A 26,110-nucleotide genomic window follows, 5' to 3' on the forward strand; every position below is an offset into this window, starting at 1 on the left:
ATCATGCAGGGCTGTAGAGACCCTATAAAGATTTGAGTTGTAGTTGGTGTGATTGGGAAACCATTGGTGAGTTTCAGCAGAGGAGTCCTACACTTAAGTTTGCAAAGAATGTCTCTGGTTGTTCTGTTGAGAAGAGACTGAAGGGGGTTAAGGGTGGAGGCAGGGAGATCTTCCAGGTTATATCCAGATGATGGTGGCCTTGGCCAGAGTGGTAGAGTACAGCTCAGGAGAAAGAGTGGGGCTCTTGATTGACTATGAAGACACAGCTAGGAGGACATGCTAGCCACTGAATGAGGAGTGTAAGAGAGGCATGCGCCCAAGGTGACCCAAGGTTTTAAACCACAGCAACTAGAAGAATGAAGTAAACCGGGATGGAAAAGATAATGGAGCAGGTTTGGGAAGAGGGAGGATCAGGAGTTCAGCTGTGTATGTAAGTCAGCTGGATATCCTGACACATTTATATTAAAGATCATTAAGCTCAATAGCACCGAATTCTCTGTCATCCACACAAAATGTACCAGCTGCTTCAAGGATTATCTGCTGTGAATGAAACAGAACCATCCTAGACGCTCTTTCTCCACCACCCTCCTTCCCCCCTGCTGGCACATGCTAGAAAGATGTTAACTGATTATTCAGTAAAACATAATCAAGAAATTGTTGTTGGTATTGCTTCAAATAAAATTTAAAACAAAACCAAAAAACCCATGAATATTCTTGGATGCTACACTATTTCATTCTAGCTGCTTCACGAATCCCTCCCTTGAGTGGGATGATCACAGAATAGCATGTACTGTGAACACTGAAAAGTTATGATTCTCACATGGTGATCCTTAAAACCTCTTAAGAAAGGGACTAGGAGATCATACTTTCATCTCTGTTTTGCAGATCGGAAAAAATGAAGGCTTTCAGGAGTGTTGAAAGACAAAGAGTTACACAGCAGAATTCAGATCGACTGTTTACTTCGCCTCTTTGTGGCACACAGACACCATCAAGGCATGAACTCAGAGGTGCACATGCTGCTTCCTCTCTGTCTCTGCATATAATAGCGTATGTTTGTCACAATATTTCAGTGGGTTCAAAGTCCCGTGGTGCAGGAAGAATGAGCCCCAGGGAAGTAAGAGCATTTCATCTTCTTCTTCTCCCCCATCTTCACCCCCCACAGCACTCTAATTACAGTATGAAAGAGGCACCCTGACAGAGAACAAACGGCTGTGTTCTTTTCAGAGACACATTTCACACTCCTCTGAGATGCCACAGCAACCAGCTCCCTCCCCAAAAGCTTTGGAGGTGTCTGAGGAGAGGTGCGGCTGTGTTCGAGGAAGTGACTGAGAGTTTATTACCAGGACGACGCTTTGTACACCTCGCCCTGTGTGGGCATTTTTTTTCCCCTTGTAAAAAAGCTTTGAATTTCCCACAATCATGTGTTCCACATCCCCAGATAATTTAAACATTCAAGATTACTCCCAGGAAGGCCAAATGTCATGGCTCATCACCGAAGGTTCTTCCTTGTGAAAACAAGCCTTTTTACGTGCTTTGAGATGGTCAAGCAGAACAATGGAGAAGGCCCCAAGCTGACAGAAATGGAGTGGTGGAGATGGGAAAGAAGAGCCAAAATACGAGGGAAGGTGGACCACAGGGGGCTCACGAGGAGAGACTTGAAGCGAGCAGAAGGAAGCTTAAAGGCTTGGTGTGGACTAACGCACCCAACGCGACTCACCACACGGAAAGGCTAGCCTGGCCTTTCCACTCACTGTCCTTTCCAGGGATGCAATCAAAATGGGATGGGATGTATGGGAGTTTTGACTCCCAGTCATTAATTCACATCTGCAGGGTATATTAGAAAGTCTCTCAAACATCATTCTATTTTTCAGGCAGGAAAATCCAGGCTTAGAACAGCAACTTGACCTGCCCAGATCACACAGTCTGTACTAGAAGCAGTTGTACTTCAGCAATGTCCATTCCTTGGAATTGTCCTATGTCTCGTTGGGGATCCTATTATGTCGTAAGCTCTGTGAGAGCAGAAACTGTGTAGATTGCCCGTGTTCATGGTTACACCTGAAGTCCCAGCAGAGACGGGCTGTTTAGCAAATGTTTACGACGTAAGTGCACCACAAGGCAGCCACCAGACAAGACGCGGTTCAGATGTGGGACAACAGGAGAGAACAGAGTGGAGGGGGGCACACGCCTTGGGCCTTGGCCTGAAATAACCGAGGCCAGCTCAATTCCAGGTCAGTCCTGAAGCTGTGTGGGTCCAAGGTCTGTGGCATCAACAGGGGTTGGGGGCACAGCGGATCTTTCGACTTCAGCTTATCTTTCCAGGAGAGGCCTCTTCTCTTGGGCTTCCATGACACCCACGCTTTGGTTTGATTCTTCTCAATCTCCTTCTCTCCTCCTTTAGACACTGGAGTGCCTCAGTGCCCAGGCATGGGTCGTCTCCTCTAGCACATTCTCCCTCCAGGTGACCTCACATAGGCCCTTGGAGACTTCTGACATCATCTCTTTGCTGAAAGCTACCAAACGTTTGTCTCCAGCTCCAATTCACCACTGAGCTTGAAGCCCATTTATATAACTGTCAACTTGGTATATCAGCTACTTGGATGTCAAATAAGCACCTCGAATGTAACACGGCCAAGCGATTTCTCTCCAAACTCCTCTAGTCTCTCCCACCCCAGTAAATAATACCACCCAGGTCAGGGGTCATTTTCCATTCTTCCCTTTGTCCTCATCCCAACCCTAGCCCAATCCGTAAGTAATTCCTGGCAGTCTAACCCCTTCTCTCCAAACCCACTGCTGTCACCCTAGTCCAGGCTACTGCCGTCTCCTGCCTAGACGCTTCCTGCCTTCAGTAGGCTGCAACAGCGCCGCAGCCTCACTGGCTGACTTCGCACTTCCATTTTTGTCCCAATCCCCCTATTTCTTTCATAGCAGGAAAACGGGGTGACTTATGAACTCAAAATGCATCATGCTATCCTTCTGTTTAAGGCTTTCTTCTGGCTTCTTATTGCCAAAATTAAAACCCTTTACTGTGGCCTATGAGACCCTCCATAGTTGTACTCTGTTTCTTCTTGACTGTAGGCACGGGAGGGGGGAACTTGCCTGATCACATAATGAAAATTAATGGCCCCACTACCTGTTGCACTCTACTACCTCAACCTGTTTATTTTATCAGTAATATCTGTCACTAAAAAACTACCTTGTTGAACTATTTGGTTTTTTGTCTTTCCTCAACAATATGAGCTGCACAAGAAGGGGGTCTCTTCTGCCATGCTCACCAGAATATCTGCAGAACAATGCCTGGTCCTCAGAAGGAACCCAAGCATTATTTATCTCATGCATGAATAAAGGCATCAGAACATTCAGAAGTATATACTCTTTCCTCTGGAGGTTACCTCTATGAATCACAACGGCTGCAGATCAAGTCTACTGGTAATGTAGTCAATCCAAGAATTCTCAACCAAGACATTCTGAAAACAAGCCATACACCTATTCTTAGACACTCTGTATGAACATTTGAGACTATTCCAAAGCTGCAAAGCGACATCATGGCAGGAAATTCTTCACCATATTAGCTTAAGTATTTTCTGCTGCAATTGAGACTTCATCCCTCTGTAATCTTAGTATCATTTAAGTTGATTGTTATCATCCTTTATTTGAAAGTCTTTCTTAAATTGAAGATATTTAATAAATCACCAACTTCTTTAGCCTGTCTTACAGTTAACCTAAGTTCTTCATTAAACTGTGATTAATTATTACCTTATTAAAAATATCATTATCTATGAGAGATAAATGCTACCAAAGCTGGTGACATACAAGCACAGATATTTTCTTCCTAGATGGCTGGCCTATCATAAACGCCAGCGCTTTGGGCTGTGGTAGACTATGCGCTTTCCCATGAGGATTCGTAATAATACACACACAATGGCAGTGACAAAATGTCATGGAAGATGATTAAGCCTGTGATATAGTATAGTAAAATCATGAAAGATGATTAAACCTGGACTCATTACACCTATCTTCGAATCAGACCACAGGCAAGTTATTAAAGCTTTCTGAAGTGCAATTTCCTAATAAATAGCATTGATAAAAATTCCAACCTCACTGAGCTGCTGTATCAGGAAGCCCATGTGAACCAAGGCACCAGTCATGGCGCCTAGTATGGTAAATCTTCAATAGATGAGAGTAGAATCTGAAGTTGCCTAGGAGCTGTTCTCTTAAAATACAAAGCACTGTCATCTGACAACTCTTGTTACTTTGTCACCTTAAAAGATTAACTAAAATCAGATATTTGCATCAAGGATAATCCAAATCGACAAATCAACATTGGAAAGGAAGGAATACTGGTGAGGTTTAGAGAGGAGGAGAGTGCATCTTTTGATAAAGCCTATGTTACTGAACATTTGTAGACTGTTGGACAACTTCTCAACTCCAGCTGTTCACCTCATAGATTCTAAATAACTCCATCACCTTCAGGATAAAGTTATTTTTACATAGGACCTTTTATGTGAAGATTTCCTTCAAAGCAGACTCTTCAGAGTCTGGAGCCATTAGCGACATGTGTGAGGGAGGGAGCTTCCAGCTCGGACCATAACCCGCACCCCAGCACAGACTTCTAAACACTCCTAAGGCCCTTGCCTTAGCAAAGTCCATCCTTACGTACTTACAGGCAACAGGAGATCTGCTCCTCACAGAGCAGTGAGACTGCAAGTAGGAACCATGGACCGATGCCTAACTGCAAACTATTTCCAGTCCATAAGATATATTCAGAAATTAGAAGCACTTAGTAACTCCTGTAATAATTTGACACATACTTGATGTGTACCAAACATGAGAATAAAAATTGATGGCTTTGTTTTATATCTGCGTCTATTTTTCAGTTCAGTTTTCTGGTAATCCATTTTATAAACAAATGCATTTTACAAAAGTATAAACACACAGTTAACTGGTAATTTTTAGAAGTGATTCTTCAATACGGATAGTTTCAAAAGCACTGTCTAGGGCAAAACCATTTCTTTGCAGCTGGAAGATGTGGTATTGAGATAATCATACTAATGACCATTTATTTTGTGTTTACGACGTACCAGACACTTTGTTGAAGTTTGTAGGCACTATCCACTTTAGTTTTGACAAAACCACAAGATACATGATGCTAGCTCACTTTTTTAAAAAAGGACATTTAAAAACCTATTCCTATTTCTCCACAACCTCTCCAGCATCTGTTGTCTCCAGATTTTTTTAGCGATCACCATTCTAACTGGCATGAGGTGGCATCTCAATGTAGTGTTGATTTGCATTTCTCTAACGATCAGTGATGATGAGCATTTTTTCATGTCTCTTGGCCTCACATATGTCTTCTTTTGAAAAGTGTCTGTTCATATCCTTTGCCCACTTCTGAATGGGTTTGTTTGGTTTTTTTCTTGTAAATCTGTTTTAGTTCTTTGCAGATTCTGGATATTAGCCCTTTGTCAGATGGGTAAATTGCAAAATTTTTTTCCCATTCTGTTGGTTGCCAGTTCCCTCTAATGATTGTTTCTTTTGCTGTACAGAAGCTCTGGAGTTTAATTAGATTCCATTTGTCTATTTTGGCTTTTGTTGCCAATGCTTTTCATGTTTTAGTCATGACGTCCTTGCTTATGCCTATGTCCTGAACGGTTTTGCCTAGGTATTCTCCTAGGGTTTTTATGGTGTTAGTTCTTATGTTTAAGTCTTTCATCCATCTGGAGTTAATTTTAGTGCAGGGAGGAATTAAAACCGGGAGAAATGCCAGATGTAGGTGATGGGGATGGAGGCAGCAAACCACATTGCCATGTATGTACCTATGCAACAATCTTGCATGTTCTTCACATGTACCCCAGAACCTAAAGTGCAATAAAATATATATATTTTAAAAAAAAATTTTTAAAAGAAAAGGAAAACCTACTCAAGGTCATACATCTAAGTAGTGACAGAATAAGGTTCTTCTGACCACAAACAGGTCTTGAGAGGTAAATTAGAAGCCGGGAACCTGTGCCACCTGAGGCCCTTGAGATTACACTGACAGCATTTCACCACAGCTTTTCAGTGTATTTTCCTCTTCTTTCTTCCTGTGTATTTCCTCCCCTGCTTTTGTTATTCTTTTTCATTTTTGTTTTTCCTCCTCTGCCTTCTCTTCTGCCTCTTGTCTCTGAAGATGTACTCAGATGAAAGGATAGGACCCAAGGTCACAAAAGCCCCTGAACTCCACATCACAAATTATCTCTTCCTCATCCTGCTCTGTGGAGTTGAGAAACAAGGCTATAAAGAAGGCATTAAATTCACATTCTCATTATGTGCAGGAAGCAGGAAATTCACATTACCCTTATATTATCAAACAGTAATTACTACAAATGAATACTATGAAAAACGCTAGTTGTCACTAGCATAAAATAGTTAAGTTCTTTCGCAAGTAATCATGCTCTACCAATAAACGCTGATCATTTTTTAGATATCTTATATCCAAATGTTACAATGAAATCCAAGTTAAAATTTTATTCTTATCTGAAAATATATCTTATCTGCAAAAACCATCTATGCATACATGTGTCTATATCTGCAGTCATGGAAATGCACATGCACACACATGTGTATACACACGCATGGCCACAGCTCCACTAACAGGAAGGCTGATGACTAAAAAGATACACCAGGCCAACATTTTCTCCAGAGGTTTATCTACTCCTATGCAGTAATGCCTCCTCCCTAGGAAACTAGTAAATACAGGCTTTACTTATGAAGGGTAACTATAGAGAATTTGGTTATAAAATTCTGTTTGTGTGAAATAAGGTAATTACTATAATACTATAACTATATTTCTACCCAATGCGGCTCAGAAAAATGTTATATTTTTGTAGAGAATCTGAAAAGTCAAAGAACTGACTTCTAATTCTGGCAGAATATAACATCAGTGTTCTGAAATACCTTTTACACAAAACGCCTAGGTGTTAGATTGACAAGCATGATAATTAATGCATTCCTAAACTTACAAAAAACTGATGGAAATTTCCAAGGTCAAAAAAACAAAAACAGACGTATCTTATGTAAATATTGTCTCCTAGTCTGTTTCTTGTTTATATTCATTTACTTAATGAGATCTTTTGATGAACAAAAATCGTTTATTTTGACAAAGCCCAACCAATCGATTGTTTTGATTTTATTGTTTGTGCTTTCCACACTGTATTCTGTCCAAGAAACATTTGTCTAGCCTGAATTCCCAAAGATATTCTCAAATTAATTTTAATCTACAGAGAGACATAAAAGTCTAGATTCACTTTTTTTGTTTTTTGTTTTTTTACAGACAGGGTCTCACTGTGTCGCCCAAGCTGGAGGGCAGTGGTGCACCCTTGTCTCACTGCAACCTCTGTCTCCTGGATTCAAGTGATTCTCATATCTCAGCCTCCCAAGTATCTGGTACTACAGGCATGCACCAACACACCCAGCTTATTCTTGTATTTTTTGTTAAGATGGGGTTTTGCCATGTCTGCCAGGCTGGTCTCGAACTCCTGATGTCAAGTGATTCACCCACCTCGGCCACCTGAAGTGTTGGGATTACAGGCGTGAGCCACCATGCTCAGCCAAAGATTCATTTTTTTATATGAATATCCCGTGGATATTGCAAAATGTATTAAAAAGACTTTCCTTTCCCCACTGCATTGATCTTGCATCTTTGTCACCAATCAACTGCCAATATATATGAGGGGCTCTCTAATCTGTTCTCATGGTCTGTTTGTCTGTTAACATCAATATCATATTGTTTTGATTACAGTAGCTTTACAATAGATCTTAAAATCAAGTAGTGTAAGTCCTACAACTTTATTCTCTTTGTCAGAATTGCTCTAGCTTCTCTAGAGCCTTTGCCCTTCCATATCAATTTTTGAATCATCTGTCTAGTTCTTCAAATTACCCTGTTAGAATTTTGATAGGGATTATATTGAATCTCTATATTGATTTAGAGATAATGGATATCTTAATAATGTTAAGTTTTTCAATCCATAAAGAAACTATGTCTCTCCATTTTTCAAAAGACTTTTTAAATTTACTTCAGTAATATTCTGTAGTTTTCAATAGAAAAGTCTTGACACCTTTTGTCATACATATTTCTAGATATTTGATTTTTTGAGTTATTCCTTAAATCTTTAACATCCATTTTAGTTAATTTAAATGTAAATTGAACTTCATCATTGCAAGTATATATAACCCAATTAATTTTTTTCATTGATCTTATATCCTTTGACCTTGCTGAATTCACTTAATTAACTCTTGTAGAACCTGTTAGATTTTCAAAATATATAATCATATTATCTGTAAGAAATTAGTTTTTATTTTTCCTTTCCAATTGATGCACCCTTTTTTTCCCTTTCCTTATTAATATGGCTTAGATTTACATAACAGTGTTAAAGAAAACTGGTGAAAGTGAAAGTCCTTGCCCGTTTCCAAATTATAGGGAAGAGGGATTCATATTTCATTAAGTATGATGCTGGCTGGAGGTTTTTTATAGACGCCTGTCTTAAGCCATTTTGTGCCAATATAACAGAATACTTGAGACTGGGTAGTTTATAATAAACCAAAATTTACATGGCTGATGGTTCTGGTAACTGAGAAGTCCAAGATCAATGGACTGTATCTTGCAAGGGCCTTCTTGCTGCATCATCTCATGGCAGAAGGGTGCAATGGCAAAGCCTGTGCAACCGAGCATGGGAAAGTGGGAAGAATTCATCCTTTCATCAGGAACCCACTCCCACAATTATGGCATTAATCCATTCATGAGGGCAGAGCTCTCAGGACTTAATCACCTCTTAAGGGTCCCACCTCTCAACTCTGTTGCACTGGGGAATATAACACATAAACTTTGGAAAACACATTTAAATGATAGCAATGCCATTTTATCAGACTGAGAAAGTTCTTTCCTGTTATTAATGTACTGTATTATATAAAGTAGTAAATTTTAAGTTATTTTTGCACATGTATTAAGGTGCTATATACTTTCTCCCTCTTTTACTGCTAATGTAGTATATTACCTTGACTGATTTTCAAATGCTAAACCAACTGCATTCATGGATTAAACATGATGTGGTAATGATATATTATCCTTTATATTTTGCCAGATTTTATTAATAATATTCTCAAGGAAATCTGCATCTACATTTATAATGGACATTGTTCTTTTCTTATATATTTGTCAGGTTTAAGTATTAGGGTTACGCTGTTCACATCAAATGAGTTGGGAAGTGTTTCTCCCCCTACCTCATGTCCTAAAGGGGTTTGTGAAGGATCAGTATTATTTCTTCCTTATGTTTGGAAGAATTGACTGGTAAAACAACGTGGCCTAGAGTTTTCTTTGTGGGAAGCTTTTAGAATACAAATTCAATTTCTTTAACAGAACTATGTTTATTTAGTTTTTAAATTTCTTCTGTTAGTTTTGGTTTTTTTTTTAATTTCAACTTTTAAATGCATTTATTTTTATTATACTTTAAGTTCTGGGGTACATGTGCAGAATGGGCAGGTTACATAGGTATACATGTGCCATGGTGGTTTGCTGCATCCATCACCCTATCATCTACATTAGATATTTCTCCTAAAGCGATCCCTCCCTTATCCCTCAATCCCCTGCTATCCTTCCCCACAACCCATCTCCTGACAGACCCCAGTGTGTGAGGTTCCCCTCCCTGTGTCCACGTGTTCTCATTGTTCTACATCCACTTATGAGTGAGAACATGTGGTGTTTGGTTTTCTGTTCTGGGTCAGTTTGCTGAGAATGATGGTTTCCAGCTTTATCTATGTCCCTGCAAAGGCCATGAACTCATGGCTGCATAGTACTCCATGACATGCCTGCATAGCCAAGATAATCCTAAGCAGAAAAAAAAAAAGAAAAAAAGCTGGAGGCATCATGCTTTCTGACTTCAAACTATACTAAAGGCTACAGTAACCAAAACAGAATGGTACTGGTTCCAAAACAGATATACAGACCAATGGAACAGAACAGAGGCCTCAGAAATAATGCCACACATCTACAACCATCTGATCTTTGACAAACCTGACAAAAACAAGCAACGGAAAAACAATTCCCTATTTAATAAATGGTGGCAGGAAAACTGGCTAGCCATAAGCAGAAAGCTGAAACTCAATCCTTCCCTTACACCTTATATAAAAATTAACTCCAGATGGATTAAAGATTTAAACGTAAGACCTAAAACCACAAAAACTCTAGGAGAAAACCTAGGCAATGCATTCAGGACACAGGCATGAGCAAGGACCTCAGCTTTTATTTCAGAGTCAGAGGGTACATGTGCAGGTTTGTTACTTAAGTATATTGTGTGGTGTTGAGGTGTGGGATATGAATGATCCTGTTGCCCAGGTAGTGAGTATAGTGCTCAACAGTGTTTTCTACCCTCTCCCACCTCCAGTCATACCCAATGTCTATTGTTGCAACCTTTACATCCATGAGTGCCCAATTATTTAGCTACCACTTATAAGTGAGAAGAACATTTGGTATTGGGTTTTCTGTTCCTGAATTAATTCACTTAGGATCATGATCTCCAGCTGCATTCATGTTGCTGCAAAGGAGATGATTTTATTTCTTTTTGTGGTTACATAGTATTCCATGGTGTATATGTACCACATTTTCTTTGTGCAATCCACCATTGATAGGCATCTAGGTTGATTACATATCTTTGCTGCTGTGAACAGTGCTGCAATGAACATATGAGTGCATGTGTCTTTTGGGTAGGACAATTTATTTTCTTTGGGATTATATATCCAGTAATGGGATTGCTGGGTCAAATGCTAGTTCTGTTTAAAATTCTTTGAGAAATCTCCAAACTGCTTTCCACAGGGGCTAAACTAATTTACATTCCTACCAACAGAGTATAAGCATTCCGTTCTCTCTGCAACCTTGCTAGCATCTATTGTCTTTTTACTTTAGTAATATCCATTCTGACTGGTGTGACGCAGTATCTCATTGTAGTTTTGATTTGCATTTCTCCAATAATTAGTGATATTGAGCATTTTTTCACCTGTTTGTTGGTTGCTTGTGTATCTTCTTTTAAAAAGTGCTTGTGCATGTCCCTTGCCCATTTTTTTAAATGAGGTTGTTTGTTTTTTGCTTGTTAAATTGTTTATGTTCCTATGGATGATGGATATTAGACCTTTGGAAATATTTTGCATTTCCATTCTGTAGGTTGTACATTTACTCTGTTGTTAGCTTCTTTTGTCATACAGAAGCTCTGTAGTTTAATTAGGTCCCACTTGTCCATTTTTTTAATTGCAATTGCTTTTCAGGACTTAGTCATCAATCTTTCTCAAGGCTGATGTCCAATATGGTGTTTCCTAGGTTCTTTTCTGGGACTCTCATAGTTTGAGGTCTCATATTAAATTTTTAATCCATCTTAATTTTTGAATATATTGAGAGGTCCAGTTTTATTTTTCTGCATCTAACTGGCCAGCTATCCCAGCATTCTTTTAGGGATTTCTCTCCCCATTGCTTAATTCTTTCAACTTTGTTGAAGATCAGATGGCTGTAGGTTTGCAGCTTTATGTCTGGGTTCCCTATTCTTTTTCATTGGTCTATGTGTCTGTTTTTGGACCAATACCATGCTGTTTTGGTTACTGTAGCCTTATAGTATATTTTGAAGTAAGGTAGTGTGATGCCTGTGGCTTTGTTCCTTCTGCTTAGGATTTCTTTGGTTATTTGGGCCCTTTTTTGGTTCCATATAAATTTTAGAATTTTTTTTTTCTAATTCTGTGAAAAGTGACATTGGCAGTTTGATTGAAATAGTGTTGTTCTGAGCATTATGGTCAGTTTAACAATATTGACTCTTCCAATTCATGAGCATGTAGTATTTTTCCAATTTTTTGTGTCATCTATAATTTCTTTCAGCAATGCTTTGTAGTTCTTGTTAGCAGAGATGTTTCATCTCCTTGGTAGATGGATTCTTAGGTATTTATTATTTTTAGGCCATTGTAAATGGGGTTATGTTTTTTATTTGGTTCTTGGCTTGAACACTACTGGCATATAGAAATGCTACTTTTATATTGATTTTGTATCTTAAAACTTCACTGAAGTTGTTTATCAGTTCCAGGAAACTTTTTGTGAAGTCTTTAGGGTTTTCTAGACATAGAATTCTTATTGTTAGCAAAGAGAGATAGTTTGACTTCTTTTCCTATTTGGATACTTCTCATTTTTTTCTCTTACCTCATTACTCCAGCTAGGACTTCCAGTAGTATGTTGAATATAAGTGGTGACAGTGGCCAGGCGCGGTGGCTCAAGCCTGTAATCCCAGCACTTTGGGAGGCTGAGGTGGGCGGGTGGATCATGAGGTTAAGAGATCGAGACCATCCTGGTCAACATGGTGAAACCCCGTCTCTACTAAAAAATATAAAAAATTAGCTGGGCATGGTGGCGTGTGCCTGTAATCCCAGCTACTCAGGAGGCTGAGACAGGAGAATTGCCTGAACCCAGGAGGCGGAGGTTGCGGTGAGCCGAGATCGCGCCATTGCACTCCAGCCTGGGTAACAAAAGTGAAACTCCATCTCAAAAAAAAAAAAAAAAAAAAAGTGGTGGCAGTGAGCATCCTTGTCTTGTTCCAGTTCTCAAGAGGAATGCTCCAGCTTTCGCCCATTCAGTATGATGTTGGCTGTGAGTTTGTCAAAGCTGGCTCTTATTATTTTGAGGTATGTTCCTTTGATGCCTAGTTTGTTGAGGGTTTTCATCATAAAGTAATGTTGGATTTTATCAAAGGCTTTTTCTCTATCTATTGAGAAGATTATATGTTTTTTGGCATTGTTTTGGCATTTTGGTTTTCAAGGAACTTGCCATTTTATCTAAGTTGCGACATTTACTAGCACAGTATTATTCATAATATGACCTTAATTATCCGATTTCTGTAGGATCTATAGTGATGCTCCCATTTTCATTCCCGATTTTGATCTTTGTGTTATTGGGTTACAGCACAGAGCAGACAGTAGAACAGAAAATGTAAGTAAAATGTAGTACCTAAAAAAATTAAGTAAAAATCTGAGCAAATATGTACAAGATCTATATAAGGCAAACTACAAAACTCAAATAAAATCAAAGAACTATATTTTTTAAATTAAAAATTTTAAATATATATTTTAATGCAGTGCATATAAATAAAGAGATGAGAAAACTGAAAGTGAGGCTAATAGAAATGTTAGGCTAAAGACCTTAAATAAGTCAGGGTTTCACAAAAAGAGAAGAGACAAATGATAAGAGGAAATATTTGAAAAAATAATAATTGATTTTTCCAGAATGAAATATTTAGATATGTAGATGCAGTAAGCACAACACATATAAAAGCAGGATAGCTAAAAAAGAAACCCATAACTAGAACCATTAGAGTAAACTCGATAACACCAAGATAAAGTCTTTAAAGAAGCCTAAGGAATTTAAAGAAATCATCTACGTAGAAAATCCAAAATAATCTATTAAAAAACTGGAACCAGAGGGGGCCTGAGTGATAGACCTTCAGCTGGGCTATTGGTCTGGACCTTGCAGCTGCAATAGATTCAAGTTCAAAATATGGCAACTTTGAAAGGTATTATGAGGCAACTAAAGTTCATCTAAAACATCCAGAAAATTATCAAGTCTATGAAAATGGTAGCAGCAACAAAATACACCTGAGCTGACAGAGAGCTGAAACATGCTCGAATATATAGATTGGGATCTTTGGCTCTGTATGAAAAAGCTGGTATCAAGGTGTCTGAAGACAAGAAGAAACACCTCCTTATTGTATGTCCTCAGATGGAGGACTGTGTGGTGCTATTCATTCCTCCATTGCTAAACAGATGAAAAGCGAGGTTGCCACACTAACAGTAGCTTGGAAAGAAGTTATGCTTGTTGGAATTGGTGACAAAATCAGAGGCATACTTTATAGGAATCATTCTGGCCAGTTTCTAGTGGCATTCAAAGAAATGGGAAGAAAGCTTCCTACTTTTGGAGATGCATCAGTCATTGCTTTTGAATTACTCAATTTTGTATATGAATTTGATGAAGTCTCCATCAACTTTAATCGATTCAGGTCTGTCATCTATAAGACAGAAGAAAAGCCCATCTTTTCCCTTAACACCATTGAAAGTGCTGAGAGCACAAGTATCTAAATGATATGGATGCTAATGTGCTGCAAAATTACCAAGAATATAATCTGAACAACATCATCTACTACTCTCTAAAAGAGGCCACCACCAGTGAGCAGAGTGCCAGGATGACAGCCGTGGACAATGCCAGCAAGAAAGCTTCTGAGATGATTGACAAATTGACACTGACACTCAACCATACTGGCCAAGCTGTCATCACAAAAGAGTTGATTGAAATTATCTCTGGTGCTGAAGCTCTGGATTAATGAAAATGAAGTTCCATCCTCAGAGAAGAGGTAAGGAAGGAAAATTCAGCCAAGTGATTTTGTTTTTTAGCTTACTGCTGTCTTTGTTAGAAGAAAGTGTTCCTCCATTGTTTTAATTACTGAAGACAGCAAGAGATTTGTAAATGACCTTACAATAAACAACTTAAAATAAGAAAAAATTGAACTAATAACTGATTATAAAAAGGTTGCAGTGTATAAGGTTAGTATACAAAGTCAATCACTTTCCTACATATCAGCAATGAACAACAAATTTTGAAATTAAAAACACAGAATAATTTACATTGGTATGCAAACAATTAAATAGGCAAAAATCTAACCAAATATGTAGAAGACCTACATAAGAAAAACTATCAAACTCTGATAAATAAAATCAAGAGTTAAATACATGGTGAGACATTTCTTGTTCATGAGTAGGAAGACTTAATATGGCCAAGATGTCAGTTCTTCCCAACTTGATCTATAGATTCAATGCAATTGCAACCAAAATTCCAGCAAGCTATCTTACAGATACTGACAAACTGATTCTAAAGTTTATAAAGAGAGACAAAAGACTCAGAATGATTAACAGAACATTAAAGAAGAACACAGTTGAAGACATGGCACAACCTGACTTCAAGCCTTATTATAAATCTACAGTAATCGAGATGATGTGGTATTGATGAAATAGACCAGTGGAACAAATAGACCAATGGAACAGAATAAAGAACCCAGAAAAAGATCCACATAAATATAGGCAGCTGGCCTTTGACAAAGGAGCAAAGGTAATACAATGGACAAAGGAGAAAAGGTAATACAATGGAATAAAAAGAAGCTTTGTTTTCCATGGTGCTGGAACAATTGGATATCCACATATAACAAAAATTAATCTAGACACAGATCTTACCCCCTTCACAAAATTAACTCACAATGTATTATAGATACTATGGTTTGAATATTTGTGCCCCCTCCAAACTTCATGTTGAAACTTAATCCTCAGTGCAACAGTAATGACATGGAGCCTTTAGGAGGTGACTAAGTCATTAGAGACCTATCCTCATGAATGGGATTAGCAACCTTATGAAAGAGTTAGAGGAAACTAGCTAAGTCCCTTTGCCCTTCCATACCTTCTGCCATGTAAAGACATAAAATTCCCCTCGTTTTTTTTCTTTTTGTCTTTGTACCATGTAATAACACAGTGTTAGCCCTTTCTACCATGTGAGAATGCAGCAACAAGGCTCCATCCTGGGAAAAGAGATCACTCCACTGACACCAAATCTGTAAGAGCCTTGATCTTGAAATTCCCAGCCTCCAAAACTGTGAGAAATAAATTTCTATTATTTATTAATTACCAAATTTAAGAGCACATTAAAAGGACCATTGACTGTGATCAACTGGAAATTACCCCTGGAACACAAGGATGATTCAACATACACAAATCAGTAAGTGTGATATACCGTATTAACAAGATGAAAGATAAAATGTTATCATGTCAATAGATGCAGAAACACCATTTGACAAAATTCAACATCCTTTCATGATAAATACTCCAAAAAATTAGGTACAGAAGGAATGTATCTCAGTATAATAGAGTCCATATGCGACAAGCCCACAGCTAACTTCATGCTCAATGGCAAAAAAACTGAAAGCTTTTCCTTGAAGATCAGTAACATGACAAGGATATCCATAATTTGCCACTTATTTTCAGTATGTTACTAAAAGTTCTGGCCACAGCAATTTGGGAAGAAAAAGAATTAAAAGGCATCCAAATTAGAAAGAAAGAAGTAAAATTGTCTTTGTTTGCAGACGACATGATCTAATATACAGAAAACCCTAAAGGCTCAACCAAAAAACCTATTAGAACTAATCAATTCAGTAAAGTTTCATGATACAAAATCAACATAAAAATGAGCAGCATAGGTATACACTAACAACAAACTATTTGAATAAACAATTTTAAAACACCCCATTTACAATAGCATAAAAAATACTTAGAAATAAATTTAACCAAGGAAGTGAAAGCTCTGTATATAACACTGATGAAAGAAATAAAGAAGATACAAATAAATTAAAATATCCTATGTTCATCAACTGGAATAATACTGTTAAACTACTCATACCACCCAAAGTGATATAAACATTCAATATAATCCCTATTAAAAGTCCAATGACCCATGTTTCACAGAAACAGAAAAAACAATTTTTGCCGTAAAGACCCAGAACAGCCAAATCAATCTTGAGCAAGAACAAAGCTGGAGGCATCACACTACCTTATTTCAAGATATGCTACAAAGTTAAAATAATCAAAACAGAACGCTACTCGCATAAAAACAGACACACTGAAAAATGGAACATAAGAGAGAACCAGAAATACATACATTTACAGTCAAGTGATCTTCAGCAAAGGTTCCAAAAACATGCAATAGGAAAAAGATAGCTTCTTCAATAAATGACATTAAGAAAACTGGATGTTCACATGTGGAAGAATTAAACTGGACCCTTATACACACACCATATCCAACAATAAACTCAAAATGGATTAAAGACTTACATGTAAGACCTGAAACCATAAAACTACTAAAAGAAAACACAAGGGAAAAGATATTTTGCATTGGTCTGACAATGATTTTTTTTTTAATTTGACCCCAAAAGCACCAGCAATGAAGGCAAAAATATACAAATAGGATTGCCTCAAACTAAAGAGCTCTGCACAGCAAAGGAAACATTCAACAGAGTGAGGAGACAACTTAAGAGAATGGGTAAAAATATCTGCAAACTGTGTATCTGATAAGGGGTTAATATAGTTTGGATTTGTGTCCCTGGGCAAATCTCATATTGAAATGTAGTCCCTAATGTTGGAGGTGGGGCCTGGTGAGAGGTGATGCTATCACACAGGCAGATTTCTCATGAATGGTTTAGTACCATCCCTCTTGGTATTGTCCTCACCATAGTAAGTTTTTGTGAGATCTGGTCATTTAAAAGCATGTAGCACTCCCACTGGCTCTCTTGCTCAAACTTTCACCATGTAACATGCAATCTCCCACTTCATCTTCCACCATGATTGTAAGATTCCAGAGGCCTCTCCAGAAGCAGATGTTGGTGTTATGCTTCCCACACAACCTGCAGAACCATGAGCCAATTAAACTTCTTTTCTTTATAAATTACCCAGTCTTAGGTATTTCTGTATAGCAATGTAAGAATGGCCTAACATAGGGGTTAATATCCAAAATATATGAGAAACTCGAGCAACTCAACAGCAAGAAAATAAATAACATGACTAAAATTTGGCCAGAAGATCTGAATAGACATTTCCCAAAAGAAGACATACAAACGAACAACAGATGTATGAAAAAAGGTTCAACATAATTGACCATCAGGGAAACCCAAGTTAAAGCCACAGTGAGATATCATCTCATACCTGTTAGAATGGCTATGATCAAATGGCCAAAAGATAAATGTTGGTGAGGATATGGAGAAAAGAGAGCTCTTGTACACTGCTTGTGGGAAAAATAAATTAGTACAGCGACTATGGAAAGAGTATTAAGTTTCCTCAGAAAATCAAAAATATAACTACCATATGAACCAGCACTTCTGGGTATATATCCAAAGGAAGTGAAATCAGTAAATATCTGCACTCCCATGTTCATTGAAGCATTATTCACAATAGCCACGATATGAAATCAATCTAACTGCCCATCGACGGGTAAAGAAAATGTGGTATATATACAACAGAATACTATTCAGCCTTAAAAACAATAAAAATTCTTTTTCTGTGCAGAAGCTCATTAGTTTAATTAGATCCCATTTGTCAATTTTGGCTTTTGTTGCCATTGCTTTTGGTGTTTTAGTCATGAAGTCTTTGCCCATGTCTATGTCCTGAAAGCTATTGCCTAGGTTTTCTTCTGAGGTTTTTCTAGTTTTTAGGTTTTTAGGTTTAAGTATTTAATCCATCTCCAGTTAATTTTTTTGTATAAGGTTAAGGAAGGGGTCAAGCTTCCGTTTTCTGCATATGGCTAGCCAGTTTTCCCAGCACTGTTTGTTAAATAGGGACTCCTTTCCTCATTCCTTGTTTGGGAAGAGCATCCATCTTGAATAGGAATAAGGGATTATCACCAAACATGAAACAAACAAAGCAAATCAGCAAACCAAATGAAGACAAGAGGAAAAGTTGACAATAATAAGCAATGGGAAAAGACTCCCTATTCAATAAATGGTACTGGGATAGCTGGCTATCCATATGCAAAAGATGGAAACTGGACCCCTTCCTTTCACCATATACAAAAAAAAAAAACAACTCAAAATGGATTAAAGACTTAAATGAAAATCTTAAAACTATGAAAACCCTAGGAGAAAACCTAGGAAGTACCATTCTGGACATTGGCCTTGGCAAAGATTACATGATGAAGACTCCAAAAACAGGTGCAACAAAAACGAAAATTGACAAGTGGGACCTAATTAAACTAAAGAGTTTCTGCACAGCAAAAGACACTAACAAAAGAATAAAGAGACAACCTACAGAGTGGGAGAAAATATTTTGAAACTATGCATCCAACAAAGATCTAATATCCAAAATCTATAAGGGACTTAACAGCAAAAGCCAAACAACTCCTTTAAAAAAATGGTCAAAAGACATGAACAAGCACTCCTCAAAAGAAGACATGCACATGGCCAACAAGCATATGAAAAATGCTCAACATCACTAATCATAAGAGAAATGCAAACCAAAACCACAATGAGATACCATCTCATGCCAGTCATAATAACCATTATTAAAAAGTCAAAAAATAAAAGGTTTGACAAAGTTGCAGAGAAAAGGAATGCTTATACACTGTTGATGGGAATGTAAATCAGTTCAGTCACTGTGGAAAGCAGTGAATCTCAAAGAATTTAAAACTGAACTACCATTTAACCTAGCAAACCTGGGCAAGTCGTTGTCATCCTCCTCTAGGACCTGGTCTGAAGGAGCAACCTGGGTATATATTCAAAGAACTATTAATTGTTCTATGATAAAAGACACGTGCATGCTTATGTTCATTGCAGTACTATTTACAACAGTAAAGACATGAAATCAACCTAGAAGCCCACCAACAGTGGATTGCATAGACTGTGGTACATATACACCATGGAATAGTATGCAGACACAAAAAAGAATGAAATCATGTCCTTTGCAGCAACGTGGATGCAATTGGAGGACATTATCCTAAGTGAATTCATGCAGAAACAGAAAACCAAATACTGCATGTTCTCACTTTTAAGTGGGAGCTAAACATTGAGTAGACGTGAACAGATAGAGGATAACAACAGATACCAGGGAAAACTTGAGGATGGAGGATCAGAGGAGGGTAAGGAACAATAAATTGCCTATTGGGTACCAGGCTCACTATCAGGGTGATGAAATCATTTGTACACCAAACCTCAGTGGCATGCAATTTACCCATCTAACAAACCTGCACACATACCTCCATGAACCTAAAATAAAAGTGAAAAGAAAAAAAAAGAAAATCTTATTTTAAAAATAAGAATCTTAAACCCAAGCATAAGAGCGTGGAAGATAATCCTGCAGAAGACTGAAAAACTGCAAGCTAAATACAATTCAGTACTAAGTGACTGAGAACAAAAATCAGAAGTTCCAGGTTTTGGTACCAATTCTTCCACTGCCTGTTTGTGTGGTGGTAGGAACTGATTTTTTCCAATAATTCAGACACAGAATTCCATCCAGTGCCATTGCATAAAGTGCCATTTGCTAGACTTGAAAATGCAAGGAAGCATAAGATGCCCTGGCTGTACTCAAGTCAATCTTATTCACCAAAGAGTCAGACAAGTAAACCAATATAAAATGGCATATGCCATAAATGGGACATGGATAACATGGGGGGGGAGGGGCTCCAATTTTATGGAAGGAACTGGGGAAGGTATTCAGGAAAGAGGATGCCACATGTTAAAGGATAAGTAGAGATCAATGGCAACACGAGTGATAGGGTTTGGATCTGTGTTTCTGTCCAAATCTCATGTCAAGTTGAAATCCCGGTGTTGGAGGTGGGGCCTGCTGGGAGGTGACTGGATCATGGACGTGTTTCTCAAGAATGGTTTAGCAGCATCCTGTTGGTGTGGCTCTTGTGATAGTAAGTTCTCATGAGATCTGGTTGTTTAAAAGTGTGTGGCACCTCCCTGCCCGCTCACTCTCTTGCTCCTGTCACGTAAGACATGCCAGCTCCTGCTTTACCTTCTGCCACAATTGTAAGTTTCCTGAGGCCTCCCCAGAAACTCAGCAGATACCAGAATCATGCTTACTGCAATCTGCAGAACTATATGCCAATCAAACCTCTTTTCTACATAAATTACCCAGTTTCAGGAATTTCTTTATAGCAATGTGAGAATGGATTAATACAACCAGCCACTGAGGAAATATAGGCTGGAGGGTGGGATTTGCTGGGAGGGATAATGAGAGTCAGCGGTGGCCATACTGAGTCTGAGATGCCAGCAAGCACCTGGGCAGGAATGTCTCATCCTTCTTGGTCTTCCAGTTTCCTTATCTGTGATAAGCAAAACTGACAAGAAGACAGTCAGCATTCCTTCTAGTTAGAGCCTCTTGGAGGGTCACTTTTTGTCTTTAAGTCCTGGATGTACTTAAAAGTATTGTGTACCCCATCCTCTTTGGAAGGAGGCTAAGAAAAACCTGACAAGGTCAACTGAACTATGGTCACATGGGGTCCCAGTGTCAGAGCCTGACCAGGCAACGAAATTCTCCAAAGGGCAAGGATGTATTACCCACTATGGGGTCATCGTTCATGGGATAGTCATTAATGTTGCTCATATAATACTTTTGGCTCCCTGCCTTCTTAACCCCTGACATTGGATGCGGCCACATGACCAGTTCCGGCAAATACATTTAAGGGCAAATATTTCCTTGCCAGGCTAAGACCCCCCAGAGCTCTCTTTCCCCTTTGACAGTGATAGAAAGCGTGGCCGAAGAGAAGTAGGCCAGAAACAGTAGGAAGTGATGAGGTCAGAGAGCAGCTGCTTCCCCAACTCTGGTTCTGGAGGAAATGAGAAAATGACTTGCCCAGAGCCCCCAGCCAAGAAGACGGTAGGCACGGAATGCAGCAAAAAATAAAGCAACCCTGAGGTAGGTATCGTTATCTTCCTTTTACAGATTGGAAGACAGAGTCAATGAAGTTAAATAACTTACTCAGAGCTGGTAGGTGGTAGACCAGCGTTCAGATCCTTGTCTGGTTCTGTTCAAATACAACCCCATTCCCCCAATGACTTGCTGTGATTTACTTTATTCTGTGGGTTGTAGGAAATCGTCTGAGGTTTTTACATAAGGGAGTAACATGATTAGGTCTATTTTTAGGAAAATAGCTATGTTTTTGCCAAAAACGAAAGATGAGGAAGGGACACCATTTGGTAGGCTATGGCACAAACCTGGGTGTGACAGGATCAATGATACTGGGGAAAAAAAGGAGGATGAGGAGAGCAACAGACGTTTCACAGAATAAAAGAGAAACTGCACACCAGATAAGGATGCTCCAGAAATTCCCAAGGCCCCCAAGATGGCTAAATGGGTTTTTGGTAGGGAGCATTCATTTGGTTTGTGGGATGGTAAGCTTGAAGTACTTCATTTGAATCTACCACACAGTTGAAAACATGGCTTTGCAGCACAGGAGAGGCAGAAGTTGGGGACACGATCTGAGGGTCACAAGGCCACAGAGGGCTTAGAGCTGTGGTAGGCAATCACGCTCAGCACGGCTCCCTGGGGATAACCACCCAGAAGCCAGAGAAAAAGAACACACCCAGTTCTCCTCAACTGTTCTTCCCCCTTGACGAGAGGCTTGGCCACGTGACTTGTTCCCTAATGAAATGTGAGAATTGTCACGTGGCACTTCCGCCCTAAAGCATTTAACTGACAGTGCTCCCCCTGCAGCCTTTCCCCTCTGCGAGGGCAACCGCACCGTGCTTGTTGAGAAGGTGGCACCCGAAGACAGTGGAGTGTCCCTAAGCCTGAGTCCCCAGGTGGCATCTGGGAAGCAACTCTGACCACACACCTATGGCAACAGGGCTGAAGGTTTCTTCCACTAATGCTGGGAGCGAGTGGTCAGACACCTAGGAAGTGAGAAATGAGAAATCTTAGGGGAGAAGGAAAGTCTCAAGTTGCTGGCCAACATTTTCAAGTGCCTCAAGGAGGTGAAAGAGCTTCCAGGCTGAGAGACCACTGACTGAGAACATGGAGGACAGCTGAGGACAGGGATGGGTGTGGTGAAGTGTGCTGCTGCGTGGACCGATGTCTGGCAAGATGTAAAAAGCACTCTCGGGAGGTTTTCCCTTTTTGGCTCTTAGTTTCCGGAGGCAGGGCGTGTGAGAAGCAGGGTGGGCTGGGCTGGTCGGCATGTGCATGAGAGAACATGTGCGGGCGGAACACACAGTTCTTGACTTTCCCAGCCCTGTGGGTTGACAGCCTACACGCTGCTCACTGTGGCAGTTTCACTCACTCAGGCCCATGTGGATGTCACATCGTTGGCTTGTGCTCCCACCCCAGATCACATCCTTCACCCTGATGGTTGGAGGCTCATGCATCATAGCACGTCAGACCTGGTTCCCTGAAAGTGTCCAGCCACTGTCACAAATGAGGACATAGGAACCACGCTAACAGCTCATTCTCCACCCAGGGAATACCTCCAGTGACATCTCCCAAATGCCCATTTTGAGTCCCCTCACTCACTGCCTCCACCCCACACACTGGTTCCTCCTGGATCTTGACTCTGGCTCTCTGTGTCTAGCTGCTGAGATTGAGGACTCTTTTTTTTTTTTTTTTTAGACAGAGTCTGGCTCTGTCACTCAGGCTGGAGTTCAGTGGTGCGATCACTGCAGCCTTGAACTGCTGAGCTCAAGCCACCTGCCTGCCTCAGCCTCCCGAGTAGCTAGGACTACAAGTACACACCGCCATGCCCTGCTAACATTTTGTATTTTTTAAATTTCTTGTCAAAATGAGGTTCCACTATGTTGCCCAGGCTGCTCTCAAACCCCTGGGCTCAAGTGATTCTCCCACCTTAGCCTCCCAAAGCACTGGAATTACAGGTGGACTCAACTTTAGAAGATCAGCCTCACCCAGACTTTGGTGCCCTTCTGTACATGGCTTTGTCAATTCTGCACACATCTATGGCAAGTAGAAGCGTGCAGAATTGACAAATCCACGTGCAGGCAACATGGTTGCCTGTCTGCCTTATGTTCCCAGGCCACTGTCCAGCCTAGCCTGCTCTTGGCCCAGCCACTGAGAGGAGGACAAAGACCTCAGAATCCCATCCCTGCAGTGCCATCCTGATGGCCCCTAAGACCAAACCAGCCCTAAAGGACACCGGAAGTAAAAGTCTGTGAAAGTATACCTTGTCGCCCATTTCTCTCTTCACATGTTCTCATGGGGCTCCCTGGCACTATATCCTTATTTATTCCCTGGCTTCCCAGCTGGCCCGAGTGTGCCTTCTTCTAATAGGCACCGTTGCTCTGTGCATTTTCCAAGGGGCAGCAGAGTGTAGGACAAAGCACGTGAGCTTTGGATTAAGAGAGACCCAAGTGAAACATCCTAGTCCCCAGCTTACTAACTGGCATCCTTGGGCAAGTAGGCAAGCTCCTGCAGTCCACATCCCCCCCTGGGTAATACGAGGAAATACAGCCTGTCTTACTGAATTGTTGTAAGGAAGAGGTAATACACAAAAATTTTCCTAGCACCATGTGGCTATCCAATACCTTTTGTCAACTTTCCTGTTATTCTTTTCCAGATTTCTTCATCTTTTACAACTCTACTCCCTATCTATTAAAATGACTCTGTCCTGCTGGAGAACCTCTCTCCTGGGACTCTGTCATCCTTAGGTGCCAATAAATGAGTCATGCAAACGTGTGAAAGAGCATGAGGGATAACGTGTGGAACTTTCACCAGATATCTTATGCATACTTACCTAGAGGCTCTTACAAAGCCTTAACTCAAAGATAAAAATGAGTAATAGAAAGTTCATGTTTCACAGGAGGCTAGTTTAAGAGGTTCTTAATAATAGTTATGTGTTTCTTAATAATAATAGTTATGTGCTATTGAACATCTCTTATGTGCCAGGCACTGTGCTAAGTTCTTTGCATTCATTACAACATTTAATCAACAAAACCTCCATGAAGTAATGTGGTCCCCACTTTACAGATGGAGAAACTAAGGCTGAGAAAGGTTAGAAAATTTGCCCAAGGTGACACAGCTAGTTAAACGAAGAATTGGGATTTGAGCCTTGTAATCCAACACGATGCTAAATTGCCTCCCTCTTCTCCTAAGAGGTCCTTCCAAACCCTGCAGATCAGGGTTGCTTTTGTATGTCTGTATTTACCCCAGCCTTTTAGAAGCTACAAGGAAAAGGGAGTAGAGGAGACATGTTCCTGGAGGGGAGACCAGTTCTAAAGAGGAGGAAGAGCCTCAGAGGAGCACAGCCAGTTCTTCTAAGTTCATCAATTACACTTCAGGAGCAATGAGTGAAGGATGAAGACAGAGGCCTAAAAAGTATTTTCTGGAGGAAGTTTTAAAACACACAAGTATTCAGTGTGTCCTTGTTAGTTCTGTATGTCCTTGTTAGATACATACATGTTAAATGTGCAGCAACACAGTAAGAAAAGTCCTAACGGGCAGTAAACACTTTATAAACAGTACCTGCTCTTATTACTCTTATTGTTATCACATACAACCCATTGCTACTGCTCCCAGACACTGGTGCATTTACAGGTGAATGGTGACTTTGTTTCTGATTTCTTATTTATCTAGAAAACAACAACAAAAACGTCTTTTAAAAAAATAACACGCATCCTGATATCCAATCTCAAAGCCATGGTCTGGGTAGAATAAACACTGTCTCAGTCCTCTTTTAGAGACAGCCGATCCCAACTTCTGTGTCAGGATGGCAGAGGGGTACCACTATGGTCCTCATGCTGGGGCCACTCAGGATTCCTAGAAGATTAAAGTTGAAGAGGCAGCAGAGAACCCAGACAAGCAAGTGTCCTCGCCCACAGAACAGGTCTGTGAGCTAATCTTCCCCAAATACCATGTCCCACACATGGTCATCCTGCCCCCTCCATCTAGCAACCACAGTAACTCTCCCTCCTGCAGGATAAAACTTAATTCCCTCTGTCATGAGGCCCTCCATAATCTAACCAGACCCAACTAAACCAATGTTCCCACCACTCTCACATGCAATATCCTTTTTACCCCACAAATAAATTAGGGCCTGTCTCAAAGCTGGGGATCATCCTGTTCTTCATACAACTTCTCCTCTAAACCCACTCCATGACATCCCTGGGCTGATATAAGGTCCAGCTACCTTTCAAAGCACAGTTCAAATCTTACCTCTTCTGCAAAACTGCTATTACATGATGGAAGCTACAGTGGTATCTCCAGTCACAGAATGTCTATTTCAAGGATCGTCCGTATGAAAAGAGGTGGCAGGTTTTAGCTTTCTGAGGACATAAGCCCCTAGGTGACAGGATCAGATTTCATACTTCTTTTGATTTCTCCTGTGTTTGGTGATCAGAAGATCGCACACTGGCCAAGTGTGCTCTGAACATAATCTGTGTTTTGTGACTGTTCTTTTCCAACTGACCTGTGATATAAATATCTAAAGTACTAGAATTTCTGGATGCCTTGAAGGTGCCAAAAATCACAGCTAAGATTGTATTGCATCATTTAAAATTACATGTTGGAGAAGACTTTCTAATCAAGCACA

The 26,110-nt window shown here is 39.8% G+C and overlaps 1 protein-coding gene and 1 pseudogene across 7 annotated transcripts in view; one reads left to right on the forward strand and one right to left on the reverse strand.

The window, feature by feature from the left end:
- CACNA1E (calcium voltage-gated channel subunit alpha1 E) overlaps positions 1-26,110 on the reverse strand; it is a 405,974-nt gene that overhangs the window by 107,445 nt on the left and 272,419 nt on the right. The window lies entirely within an intron of this gene.
- On the forward strand, positions 13,495-14,414 carry LOC120360151 (ATP synthase F(1) complex subunit gamma, mitochondrial-like; annotated as a pseudogene).

This window comes from Saimiri boliviensis, chromosome 19, assembly GCF_048565385.1.
Source record: "Saimiri boliviensis isolate mSaiBol1 chromosome 19, mSaiBol1.pri, whole genome shotgun sequence".
In the NCBI taxonomy this organism is placed as follows: domain Eukaryota; kingdom Metazoa; phylum Chordata; class Mammalia; order Primates; family Cebidae; genus Saimiri; species Saimiri boliviensis.